Source organism: Ochotona princeps, chromosome 19 (assembly GCF_030435755.1).
Source record: "Ochotona princeps isolate mOchPri1 chromosome 19, mOchPri1.hap1, whole genome shotgun sequence".
In the NCBI taxonomy this organism is placed as follows: domain Eukaryota; kingdom Metazoa; phylum Chordata; class Mammalia; order Lagomorpha; family Ochotonidae; genus Ochotona; species Ochotona princeps.
Window position 1 is genome coordinate 32352425 of NC_080850.1, and position 12981 is coordinate 32365405.

The 12981-nt window shown below is 43.8% G+C and overlaps 1 long non-coding RNA gene across 6 annotated transcripts in view; it reads right to left on the bottom strand.

The window, feature by feature from the left end:
- LOC131482590 (uncharacterized) overlaps positions 1–12898 on the bottom strand; it is a 109368-nt gene extending 96470 nt beyond the window's left edge. For 4 of the 6 annotated variants that reach the window (XR_009247132.1, XR_009247134.1, XR_009247133.1 and 1 more), the window contains exons 1-3: positions 11960–12208; positions 6453–6596; positions 406–560 (exon numbers count right to left, since the gene is read on the bottom strand). This is a non-coding gene — a long non-coding RNA (uncharacterized LOC131482590). Of the gene's footprint in view, positions 1–405; positions 561–6452; positions 6597–10966; positions 11411–11959; positions 12209–12448 lie in introns of those variants that run through there. The other 2 variants (XR_009247137.1, XR_009247136.1) reach the window with 2 other exon arrangements.
- Between the last annotated feature and the right edge of the window lie 83 nt (positions 12899–12981).

Genomic DNA, 12981 nt, shown 5'->3' on the forward strand with positions numbered 1-12981 from the left:
CTGGTCCCTTCTGAATGCAGAGCTGGGTCCATCATCACCCTGTACACAGCCCAGGTTGGCGCACAGGCTCACAGAGAAGAACTGCTACTCCATCTGCTGGCTCAACAGAGGCTTCAGGTAGGAGCCCCTGAATTGCTTACTAGGCAAGCTCTGGCTCTGATCTAGAAGACAAGGATGTCTTTTCATCATGACAGAATAAAGATATTCAGCCATTTTGTCAAAAGTGATGGCATCTATCCTTTCTACTTAAAACCCCAAAGACACAAATAGAGCTGAAAACTATACAGCAGCAGCTTCTGGCTCTGCTCTAGGCAAGCACTGTTTAGGGGCAATAACTAAGACCTGCTTATGCATAGAAGACAGTCCAAACCAAGGTGCAATGTACAAAACACAGATGAGGCTCACCTTTGCTTCTAACAGACTCTTCTCTTCTTGGTCTTCTTGGTAATTATTTAACTGTTCTTCAGGATCTGTGGGTCATCCAGGGTTATTCGATGCTCAGTTATTTTACTCATTGACTCTTCCTGAGGCAAAGATAGGATGGGGTTCCATTTACTAGACTGCAAACAGTTACAGAAGAGAATAGAATTATGAAATTACTCACCTCTACCCTGATATTAATTTGTTTCTAAAATTTCTTACTTGATCAAAATAATTGTACTGTGTCATTTAGACACTAAATCAGCAGATAGTACCATATCCTATACCCAGTTCATATCAAATTTAAGTGCCAGCACAGACGAGTATAGTCATAGGAAACAGCTGAAAATCAATTACGAGACTCTAAAACTTTTGCCTATCATGCATAAAAAAAGTTGATTATTAAGAGATTTTTAAAAATACATTTATTTACTTGAAAGGCAGAGTTACAGAGAGAAAAAAAAACACTGAAAGAAATCTTCCATCCTGGCCACAATGACCAGGACTGAACCAGGAGCCAAGAGTTTTCTCTTAGTAGCTAGGACTCTAAACTGTGTTCAAACATGCCTACTGCACTTCAATGCCAACCCTGAGAAAATGTCTTCAAAATAATTTATTTGGTGAGACGTGCTAGTGGGCTGTAAGTATCTCCTGCAAAGAGATCGCTATATTTCAAGTCTTAGCTGCTCTACTTCTGATCTAGTTCTCTACTAATGCAGCTGGGAAAGCAGTGGAATATAGCCCAAGTGCCTAGGTCCCTGCAGCCATACGGGAGACCTAAAAGAATCTCCTGGCTTCTGGTTTTGAACTAGCCCAGCTCTGGTCATTGTGGCTGTTTCAGGAGTGAATTAGCAGATGGAAGATCTCTCTCTCACTCCATCTGACCCTCCGTCTCTCTGTAACTCTGCCTTTCAAATAAATAAATGAATCTGAAAAACAAACAAAAAGGACTGGATGGTTCACTTCCAATCTAGCTTGCCACTAGAGCACCTGGAAAAGTAGCTGATGGTTCAAGTACATGGATCACTCTTGCCCATGTGGGAGAAGTGGATGCAGTTCCTGGATCCTGCCTTTGGATTGGATCAGACCTAGCTATTATTTGGGGAGTCAAACAGTAATGAAAGACCTTTCTCTCCATCACTGTATTTCAAGTAAATAAATATACAAAATATTTTTTTAAAGTACCTATGAATATAGGTGTGGAAAGTGCTTTGGAAGATAATATGCAGGACTAGCCCAGGTATTAAGAAGCTAATCTATTTGGGGGCTGGAGATGCCTACCTATACAAGTGACATTTAAACTGGAGACCAAAGACCGCAAGGGTTAGACAAGTGGCTGAGGGCAAAAGAGGGATCAGTAAGAAGAAACAGCATCTGAGAATGCAAGAAGAGTGCTGTAGCAAAGTGAATTTATAAAGTGGAAAAACGGGCCAAGACAGTTTGAACAGAGCAGCAGGAGGCTAGGAGATTTTAGATTCTGATCAAGAACAAAGGAAGTGAAAATTATAGGATCACAGATTCACAGAGTAAAAGGAACTTAAAGTGTTCTCCATGCCAACCACCCAAGTGATACTGGAATCCTCTCTGTTCATTCCCTACCACAGGATCAACACAAATGGATACCAGAAAGGTGGTATGGGGTCCCAGGAAGTTTCCTTCACTTTGTAGAGGAAGCAATGAAATATCCATGAAGCCCCAAGAACTGAGGCCGGAGGGTCCTTGGTTCCATTTCACTAACCCCACAGAACTGAACCTGGCCCTTTGGTCAGCCTATCTGCATGAAGATCTATTCACAGAATGCTTGAGACGAAGTGGGTAACAACCATTCATGCCTGTTCACTATAGCTCATTGAAAGAGTAATTACCTTGAGCAAGTAAGGGAGGCTGATTTGTTTAAGAGGGCCTGGCTAGCTTCAGTCAGTTCATGATGGAGAAACCTATTTTGTTTTTAGGATTCATTTATTTGTATTGGAAAGGCAGATTCACAGAGGGGAGGGATAAAGATCTTCCAGTTGGATTCAATCCCCAACTGGTTGCAATGGCTGGAGCTGAGCTGATCTGAAGCCAGGAACCAGGAACCAGAAGTGTTTTCTAGGGCTCACACGCTGATCTAGGTTCCCAAGGATTTGGGTCATCCTCAACTACTTTCTCAGACCACAAGCAGGGAGCTGGAATGGAAGTGGAAGGGCCGGTATACAAACCTATGATCATCTGGGATCCAAGCATGTGCAAGGCAAAGATTTAGCCACTAGGCCATTGTACCAGGACCAGAGCAACCTACTGTTGGAGACTGGGCAAAGAAGCCTGAGAAGAAATAAAGGGACAGCAAACCCAGTGTGGTCACCACCCAGAGGAGATACAGCACATGGACCCCGGTAAGTGGGATCTGTTCACTAAACGTATGGGAAATGGGGTTGGGGTCGGTGCTATGGCTCTCAACTGACTAATCCTCCAACTTCAAGGTTGGGATCCCATATGGGTGCCAGTTTGTGTCCCAACTGTTCCACTTTCCTGCCAGCTCCCTGCATGTGGCTTGAAAAAGCAATGGAGGATGGTCCAAGTCCTTGGGACCCTGAAACCATGTGCAAGACCCGAAGAGGCTCCTGGCTTTGGATCACCTCAGCTCCAACCATTGTGGCTACTTGGAGAGTCAATCAGTGGACAGAGGATCTTTTTCTCTGCATCTCCCTCTCTCTGTATAGTTGCCTTTCCAATAAAAAATAATTAAAAAAATTTTTTTATTTGAAAGACAGAGTTACAGAGACACACAGAGACAGATTTTCCAACTGATGGTTCATTTCTCAGTGGCCACTGTGGCTGCAGCTGAGTGAATCTGAAACCAGGAGCCAGGAGCCTCTTCTAGGTCTCCACAGCACCGGTGCCCACATATGAATTTATAAATGGAGTCATAACTAGCCATAATTGCTACAGTTCAAGTGTGAAATGATGAGACCTAGATTAGAATGACTGCAAGGAGAAGACAAAAGCATAAAAGCCCTAGTGATATCATGCAGCAATATAGAACAGGACTTGATCTAACCCCAAGCTAAGGAAAACCCTAGGACACATTGTGAAGGCAGTAAGTTTCTCTTTGCCTCTGAGGCTCTCTACCATAGCTGTCCCTATAGGAGACTCAAATAAATACTTTATCAGTTAGTTTTAGTACATATAAGTTATGACAAAATACTGCAACTAAAATAAATTTGTTTCCTCTCAAAGCTATGTTAGTGCTCAGGTGAACAGCCTTTTTGTTTTATTATTCCCAAGCCTCAAAAGAAAGAAAAGAAAAAACAACAACAAACAGGAAGAGATTTACTTTCCTTGTTTCCACTTTGTACCATATATAGTGGATACAGTGACATACTAGCAATACTAAAATTATCAGGCTGGTATGGTGGCACAGTGGGCTAATCTACCACCATGTGGCACTGGCATCCCACATGAGTGCCAGTTCTTGTCCAAGCTGCTCCAGTTCAAATCCAGCTACCTACTGGCAGCCTGGGAAAGCAGCAGAGGATGATCCAGGTCCCTGGCACCCTGCACCCACATGTGAGACCCAGAAGAAGCTCTTGGCTCCTGGCTCTGGATCAGCTCAGCTCTGGCTGCTGAGGCCATCTGGGGAGTAAACCAGCAAATGGAAGATCTCTTCTGTGTCTCTCCTTCTCTCTATATAAAATCTGCCTTTCCTGGACCGGGTCCTGAGGCACATATGCAAGGTGGGTGCCAGGTTCCTGAGTCCCAGGGCTGGGGAATCTGGCAGGGCTTGGGTCACCTGGCCTTGGTCATTGGACCTGCCTGTGAGCAAAAAGATGGAGCAGTGGACACAGACCCTGATACACATGGAGGATATAGCTGCTCGTTTGGTACGAGAGCAGAGGAAGGAGAACAGAAGAAACTGGACATCTACCCCAGCAAACAAGCACAGCAAAAATCTGGGTGAATGGAGACTTGAGGTCAACTATGTCAGCCAATGGACATTGGGAGAGTTTGCCTCACCCCTGGATCAGTGAAACTGACAGCATTTCAGAACTATCCAAACCACTTGGTCAGAAACCTCAGAACATGCACTATATCAGGACCCTGGGTTGATATTCGATGGCAGTTCCCCATCCCTGGGTCCTGGGACATTAGGAGGCTGGGTGTGGCTTCCACCTTTAACTATTCCCTTCCCCTAAAGACAAGAAGAAATAGAGAATTTGGAAACAATGATTTCACCCACTTTTCTCTAACCCTCAATCCTTTCTATTCTGGTCAATCATGTAATCATCATCAAAAATAAAATTTTAAAAAATCTGCCTTTCCAATTAATAAAATAAAATAAAATAAAATAAAATAAAATAAAAGTAGAGTAGTCAGGACTCAAATTGGTGCCCATATGCCAAGGCACTGGCCATGAATTATGTGAGTTTTAAAGGATGAGTACAAGTTCAATACTTGGACAAGAAAGAGAATTTCAGAATGCATAATGCAGGAACTAATAAGGAAATGGTACTTGTGGTGGGGAAAGGTGAGGAGAGGTGAAGAGGTTGGCAAGAAATGGGCTTCCTTTTCTTTTCATAAGATTAATACCATTACTGGGCCCGGCGGCGTGGCCTAGTGGCTAAAGTCCTCGCCTGGAAAGCCCCGGGATCCCGTATGGGCGCCGGTTCTAATCCCGGCAGCTCCACTTCCCATCCAGCTCCCTGCTTGTGGCCTGGGAAAGCAGTCGAGGACGACCCAATGCATTGGGACCCTGCACCCACGTGGGAGACCAGGAAGAGGTTCCTGGTTCCCCGCTTCGGATCGGCGCACACCGGCGGTTGCAGCTCATTTGGGGAGTGAACCATCGGACGGAGGATCTTCCTCTCTGTCTCTCCTCCTCTGTATATCTGACTTTATAATAAAAATAAAATCTTTAAAAAAAAAAGATTAACGCCATTACTAAGATCATATATGTCTTATGCAAATTCAAAAACAGAGTTATTCCCAAGCACTGCAGTTAGGATTTACATGATAAGTGAAATCACTACAATAGAATGCATTGATCTGCTTTGTGTTATTATGACCAATATCTGAAGGTGGGTACTTTGCAAAGAAAAGAGGTTATTTTGGCTCAGTTTTGAAGATCTTTGAGCAGAACAACAGCATCTTTTAAGCTCTTCCAGCTATAGCCACAGAGAAGTAGAAAGGGATCTGGCCGTGGGCAGACGAGAACAAGTAAATGGGGTTGGCACAATTTGCAACAATCCACTCTTGCTGGCAAACAACTGGCAGCCTTGCCTTGCTCAGTAAGATTTGCCTTGCTCACAGATTTCTTTATATACCAAATAAGCAACCTGCACCAAAAGCACTTCCATTAATGTCTGTGTTCCAGGAACCAGATTCCTTGCCCAGTACAAGGTCTGAGAATTCTGAGGGGCACAGTCACACCACACATATTCAAGCTTATCAACTGGAGATCACTTTTCCTCAGGTCCATTTCTACCTTGCCTTTGCCCACAAAGGTCAGGCAGTATGGAACAAGGCTGCATTTGCCTACTGGCATCACTGTATTTTTAATTTATGGTGACTTCAAATATAAAACAAGAAGAAAATAACCCCCTCAAGGAGGTGCCTCAAGATTTACTGAAATGTCTAAATCTCATTTTCAGCACATTAAAGATTTGGATTGCAAATGCACAGACTATGTATTTTGTGATGTTATTCTGATTAGAACTCAGGGATCAAGGAAGAAAATATACTCCTGATAGAATCTTCAGGGGTAGAAGCAGGGTCTTAGAAAACTGACCTCAACCAAAACATGAAAGGTAATTTGGTTTTTAATCTTTAAATTAAAAGTGCATTTTATTGTGAAAATAATCATGGAGACTCCCATTTTCGTGTTTAACAAGCACCTTGAAATCTGTCTGCCTCCGAGGACAGCCTGATCCTAGGCCACCTTAGCATGAATGATTTATGACATTCACGAACTTGGCAACTACATCAGTTTTTCTAAACCTGGCACCCAACCCCACCTGCATGTTAAGTGAAGATTTATGATTTATAAAACTCACCTCATTATGCAGAGGTACATGAATTGTCTTCTGTGTGTAGTCTATAACTCCCAGGACAGATAAGAAGGCAGCTATGTCACAGAATTTATGGCTCCTTCCTGCTCAAGCTGAAGTTTTAGAGAAAAACTGAAGAAATAACCAGCCCTGTGGAGAAAGATAGCTTTAGCTAACCATTACACCTCCACATGATGAAATAGCCGTAGCCCACCACTATATCTTACATGAACAAAGAGGCTAACAGCAAAAGTCACTTTAATCACAGCACTGAACTATGTCTATGCTTTGAACACTGCAGTAATAAGACAGAACCTAAAGTGACTCCTTGGAAATACCAAGCACTCTGTCAGTTCAATTTTTCCCCTAGTCTGGTATCTGAAGTCTCTTGCTGAGGTTTCTCATCAAGTGGTCTAGCCAGGCTCACAGATGTGGACTTTACAGAAGATAATTCAATAGCTTGTTGTGTCCAATAGCTTCCTGTGTATGCTCTCAAAGTGAAGAAAATCAAATGGTGATTTGTGTTCTTAACTGCAGCTTGTTTTCGGAGATATTTTAGAAATGCAGCAGATCTCTCCCCATATCCTGCACAACAAAGTGGATGCACAGAAGACTCGGTGCAATAAAATTATGTGTTTCACCAAAGAATAAGAGTATATAGATAGCCATTTAAAATGACAGGTATATGGGGCCAGGCTGGCATGTAAAAATCCTATACAAGAAAACGTTAAGCCAAAATAGCAGCACACAAAATGAGAGAAAAAATAGGTTATTTCTGAACCTAGAGATTTTCCAAGGGAATAAAGCTAAGTGAAAAACATTACAACTCCAAATAACTTGTTTTAAAATGTCCCAATCCATTAGGAAATAGGCACATACGCATGGCTGCTCCAAGCTTACATTCATTCCTTCTATGCAGAGCTCTCTCAACAGTGTTCTGCCTGCTCCAGCCTTCGAAAGCATCAAACACCAGCACTCAACTACCGAAGCTCACAAAAGAAAGGGATAAACGTAAAAAGTAGGAATAGAAAAAATAAGAAAAAGGAAGATGCCCATTTCCACATTTAATAACTAAGTGTGCCTTAAAGGGGGATTGTTTCTTTTTGTTTAGTTGATTTTAGAAATGAGTGTGGGATCTGCATCGTGGCCACTTGTGCTCTGTTAATGCTTTGCTGATTCCAATGTGGTTACCCTAAATCACGGCAATGATTTTTCACTCACAAAATGGTACCTCAGAACACAAGAACAAATTATTATGCACCAGGAGAAATGAAGCCTCCTTGGCAACCATGAAGATAACTGAGTGCAGAACAGAAGCAAATGGACCTCCGGGAGGGGATGCATTTGGGTTCAGGGACTCAGGGACTACTACTTCTTTTTTTTTTTTAAGATGTATTTATTTTTTATTGGAAAGGCAGATACACAGAGAAGAGGAGAGAAAGAGGGAGATGAGACAGAAAGGAAGTTCTGCTGTCCATTGATTCACTACCCTAGCGGCCGCAACAGCCTGAGCTGAGTCAATCTGAAGTCAGGAGCTTCCTCCTGGTCTCCCTCACAGGTGCAGGGTCCCAAGGTTTTGGGCCATTCTCAAATGCTTTCCCAGGCCACAAGCAGGGAGCTAGATGGGAAGCAGGGCTGCCAGGATTAGAACTGGAGCCCATTTGGGATCTCAGGGCATGCAAGGTGAGGACTTTAGCCACTAGGCTAACACGCCAGGCCCTCAGTGACTACTTCTTCAGCTTTCTGTGGACACCTGACCAGTCACACATCACTGCTGTTCTCAAGGGTCACTGCGTTCTGTGGCTTTCATCCCAAGAGTGATTGCCCCAGTTCAGGACAGCAGTCATGATACAACAGAACAAGACAGATGCGGGTCAGTACTATACACATACCCTCACATACCCACAAACAATGCAGTACATTGCAGGCTTCCTTCTGGCAAAATCTGCACAGCATGGGCAGCGTGGCCTCATCCATGGCCCCTTAAGGTAGCCTACGCACCTTGCCAGGCCTCTATTAAGCAGACATCCAGAGACCCTCAGCAATTAGCAGGCTCCCAGATCCTCCTTTCACCTGACAAACTGCTCACAGGAATCCAGAGTAAATCAGCTTGCTTCAGGTCATGGTACACACATACACACACGTGAGTATACACACACACACACACACACAAAATCTGCCTCTCTCTAGTTGCATTTAAACAAAGAAAATAACATCTAAACCCAATGCTTGGACCTGTGACCTGACCCATTGATCCCTGGTTCAACCTGGTATTTTACTGAATATTCTAGCTAATAAAGACGGTCTATATGAGATGGTGCAATTCAAGTCAGGTAAAGAAAAGAAGTATGATGATGATGCAGCAGCCCAAGGGGCACAGAAAATATGAATATCGACTTATCTATACATTTAAAAATTACTGTCATTTTTATTGGAAAGGTAGAGCTAGAAACTTCTCTGTGTCTTTCTCTTCATGTTTTCTTCTCTCTGTGCAATTCAAACTTTCAAATAAATAAGTAAATACATATATATTTTTAAATTCTTCTATCTGCCAGGACAAGGCAAGGTTGAAGCCAGGAGTCCAGAATTCCAAACTCCATCAAGGTCTCCCACGTGAGACCATACTTCAGTTATGATTTGCTATCTCTCAAGGTCAACCTCAGCATGAAGCTACAAGAGTAATGAAAGAACCAGTACTCAAACCAGGAACTCCAACTTGGCAATCCAAAATGGCAGCTAATGTCCATTCCTACTTACATATATGGGATCCCAGTGCGTTCACAGTGAGGACTTTAACTACTCCACTATCGCACCAAGCCCAAGAATGTATTTTTAACTTTTGCTTATTTTCCATTTTATTTGAGAGACAGAGAGACAGAGAAAGGGACAGAGAGCAATCTCTTATCTGCTGGTTACTGCCCAAATGCCTGCAACAGCAGGGACTGAGCCAAGCTGAAGCCAGGAGTCCAGAACTCAGTGAAGGTCTCTAACACAGGAGGAAGGGAACCAAGTGCCAGAAGCATCGTCTTCTGCCTCCCGGGATGTGGATTAGCAGAAAATTGATACAGAAAGTGGCACCAGGGCTTAAACCCAGGCGCTCTGAATCACGGGAGTTCCAGGTGGTGTCCAGCACTGTGCCAAAGTCTGTCTCCAAGAACTAAATTTTAAGTGGATCTTCCTAAAGAGAGAATCTCTGGTGTTGTCATTCCTCTCCCCTTCCCATTTAGGAACGTCCAGAACAAGTGCTTGACATCACCAATAGCCACATGTTTTCCAAAAGCTGAATGAAAATCCACTGACATTCGCTGTTTTTTTACCTTGTGCAATGAGACGGCATAATCACTGGAATGTAAATGTCCTAGCTAATGAAAGGGATATCTTACTTTGATTTATTGCTTCCTTCTCTGTCAGGGTGGTCCTCTGGTTCTCTTTCCTCCTCCTATCAAAAAGAGGGCAGTGGGGTGGATTACCAGCCACCAGGCATAGGAAGAAACCTGCTAATTGTCCCCCCCTCTGGGGACAGAGGCATTACTTGACAGACACACTTCCTACGACTCACTGTTGAACCAGGCTTAAGTGGTGTGACACTTTGTAATGTATGCCAATACAGTACAGCTAATGCCAGAGGAGAAGAGGAACCTGTCTCCTGAAATCTGCTCCAGGCACATGAAAGAGTCCAAGCAGAACAACAGTGACAAAGCCCTGCAGTAGGCCACAGTTTTATTTCCCGAAGACGGAAGCTGCCACAGCTTGATAGTCATCTTTGGGGAGACAGGAAAAAACATTTTCTGAGTCACCACTTTAAACAGACTTTGCTTTTAAAATATCAACCTGACCTTGCGAACTAGATTACAGATCACACTTTCATGGCTATCCTTAGAACCAAAGCTACATTTTAAAATGTTTAAGCATTTCCAACTTTTTAATTCTACTGCTTAAAATAGTTGTTGCTAATACTAGATGAGACTGGTATTATAAAACTCACCTTCCACACAAAGGCAAAGGTAACCCAATTTGGTTATAAAGTAGCAGAGGCCAGTGGTTCCTGCTTCAGGTTCTAGAATCAAAGAGCCTGACTTCCTGTTCTGGCTCTACCATCCAACTGCTGTGTGGCCCCATGTAACATACTGAACCACTCATGGCCTAGTGGCTAAGGTCCTCGCCTTGATCCCATATGGCCGCTGGTTCTAATCCCAGCAGCTCCACTTCCTCTCTATCTCTCCGCCTCTCAGTGTATCTGACTTTGTAATAAAAATAAAATAAATCTTTAAAAAAAAAAAAACATACTGAACCACTCAAAGCTTCAGCTTCTGCACCTGCAAAAGTACAATACCAACAGTAACTGCTGGAGACCACTGTTGTCAGCTCGCCATTCGACAATGTGCAGAAAGCATTTACGGTAGTAGATGGAACTTAGCTAAACACACAACTGCCAGTCTTTTGTACTGCAATGACAATTCCTAATGCTGGAATTAGACAGTTCTATAGTGGCTATATGTTAAATACTTAACAGTGTCTACCTGTTGTCAAGTGTGCTAAAATAATCCTGCTTGTTTAGCAGGACGTTTTAAATTATAATATACACGGGTAGTGCTCAGCCACCAGCCAGTAAACATTTATCCACATGCAAATTATTTACCAGCCAGTGTTAACAATGAGACAGCAACAAAAAAGCACAGTATGTTGCCTGGTGATACATTACGTAACTTTGCTGTGGACCTAACAGTCCAGTCTTGCTCCTTTGAACCCCGTTTTTTCCTTAGATCGAGGCTCATTTCTTTAGCCTTCAGTCCTGTTCATCTGCAAAGCAATCCAGAAGCCTGTCCTTCACACTGGCAAGGATTATGAAGCGTCCATTCCTAGGCCCGTGCCTTGAATCTCCAGTGCTAACACGTCCCCCTCGTGGTCACGGAGAAAATCTGCCAGCTGCCTGGGGAAACCACTGGGAAATCAATCAAATAGGTGCCTGCAGACTCCGGGCTCAGGCACCCTCCAGCTAACACCATTTGACTCCCGGATTCCTTTGATCAAAACTTTGTGGCTTTTTAGTATACCAAGCAAGACAAAGCAAAGCAAAGGCTGAAGAGACCACCACTGAGATAAGCGTGAGGTGAGGGGACGGTAGCTATTCCAATCATTTCCACTTATCCTCCTCTCCCTCTCAGGATGATCTCAATTTGTTTCGTTTCAATGTTTCCTACTATTTATTTGCCATTCCTACATCTTTTTGTACCTTACTGTTTTAGAATATAAATCTCTACACCCAGGGTGAATGCATCTGTTAATTGATGGCTTTAAGAAAGAAATAGTACCTCTGAGAATAAAAAATGTTTAAAAAAGGAATCAAAGAGTGTTAGACAGTGAGGGTAATATATTAATAGCTAACATTTAAGGAAAAGGATGTGGGAAGCTTTTAAAACTTCTTAAATTTACAAAATCTGTAATGGATGGGTGCCTGCCTTTGTTTCCTCACTCCTACTGGCATCCCCTAAGAATGTAAACTCTCCTGTTACCTTCTTTTCTCCCAAGTTCTCAAGACATTTCTTCACAATTCCTTACACGGTGATCATTGATATTCCTGCAGAAAGAGGGAGGGGCCTGGAGCACTTTTTCTCCTTTTGTTAAGAGGACCTCCAAGGACAAATTACGCCGTCTCCAAGAAAAGTCCAATCCCCACTGCCTTCAGTGGCTTCGTGTTTGGCTGTCACTGTACTCTCAGCCCTGTAACAAAGCCCGACCCATGACAGGCACTCCACTTTTGTTTTGTTTTGTTTTAGTCTGAATTAATCACAGGGGGACTAACATCTTGCAACCAAATACCAGATTTCAAAGCGGCCAGCGATACTCAGTCAGGCCCAGCACTGCAGGATGGGGAGGAGCCTGAGCTGGGATGTTTCTTCCCTTCACGGTTTCCACGATAATTAGCTTATGGTGATTCTCTGTTGAAGTGAAGGAAACGCTGTTTTGCTGGTTGGAAACCTGAAAGTGCAAGTAAAGCGCACCCCCGAACTGTCTAACATCTTTTGGTGGTTTGTTTTCCTCAAATTTGGAACAAAGAGAAGACCGTGCAACCACACTCTTCCAGTCGTCCACGCTTTAAAGCCCAGCCCAAGATGGCGCCCAGTCCCAGGAGCGGAAGCGAGGAACACGTGCACGCGCGTACGTGCGCACGTCCGGGCTCGCCCCCGGGCTCCGTTCCGGCCAGACTCGCGAGCATTGCGTCATCCAATGAGCGCGGTTGTAAGTCTCCACCCTCGCTTTCTCCGACTCTCTTCGCACATGCGCGCTAGGTCAGTACGTGGGGTATCAGCTGCGCAGGCGCAAAAGCTCCTCCTCTCGCGCATTTGACGCAAGGAGACTGCAATCGGTTTGCAATTTCTCTCTTGTGACCTTGAGTGTTTCCTGCCGGCAAGGACCGGGGCTGTCTGCGGCGCTGCCTTCATCGCTCTCTTCTCCTTTTCTTCTCCCACGTATGTCTGAACCACCGCGGCTGAAAAAGAAGGGCAGACATTTTCATCCATGATGCTACGGATCA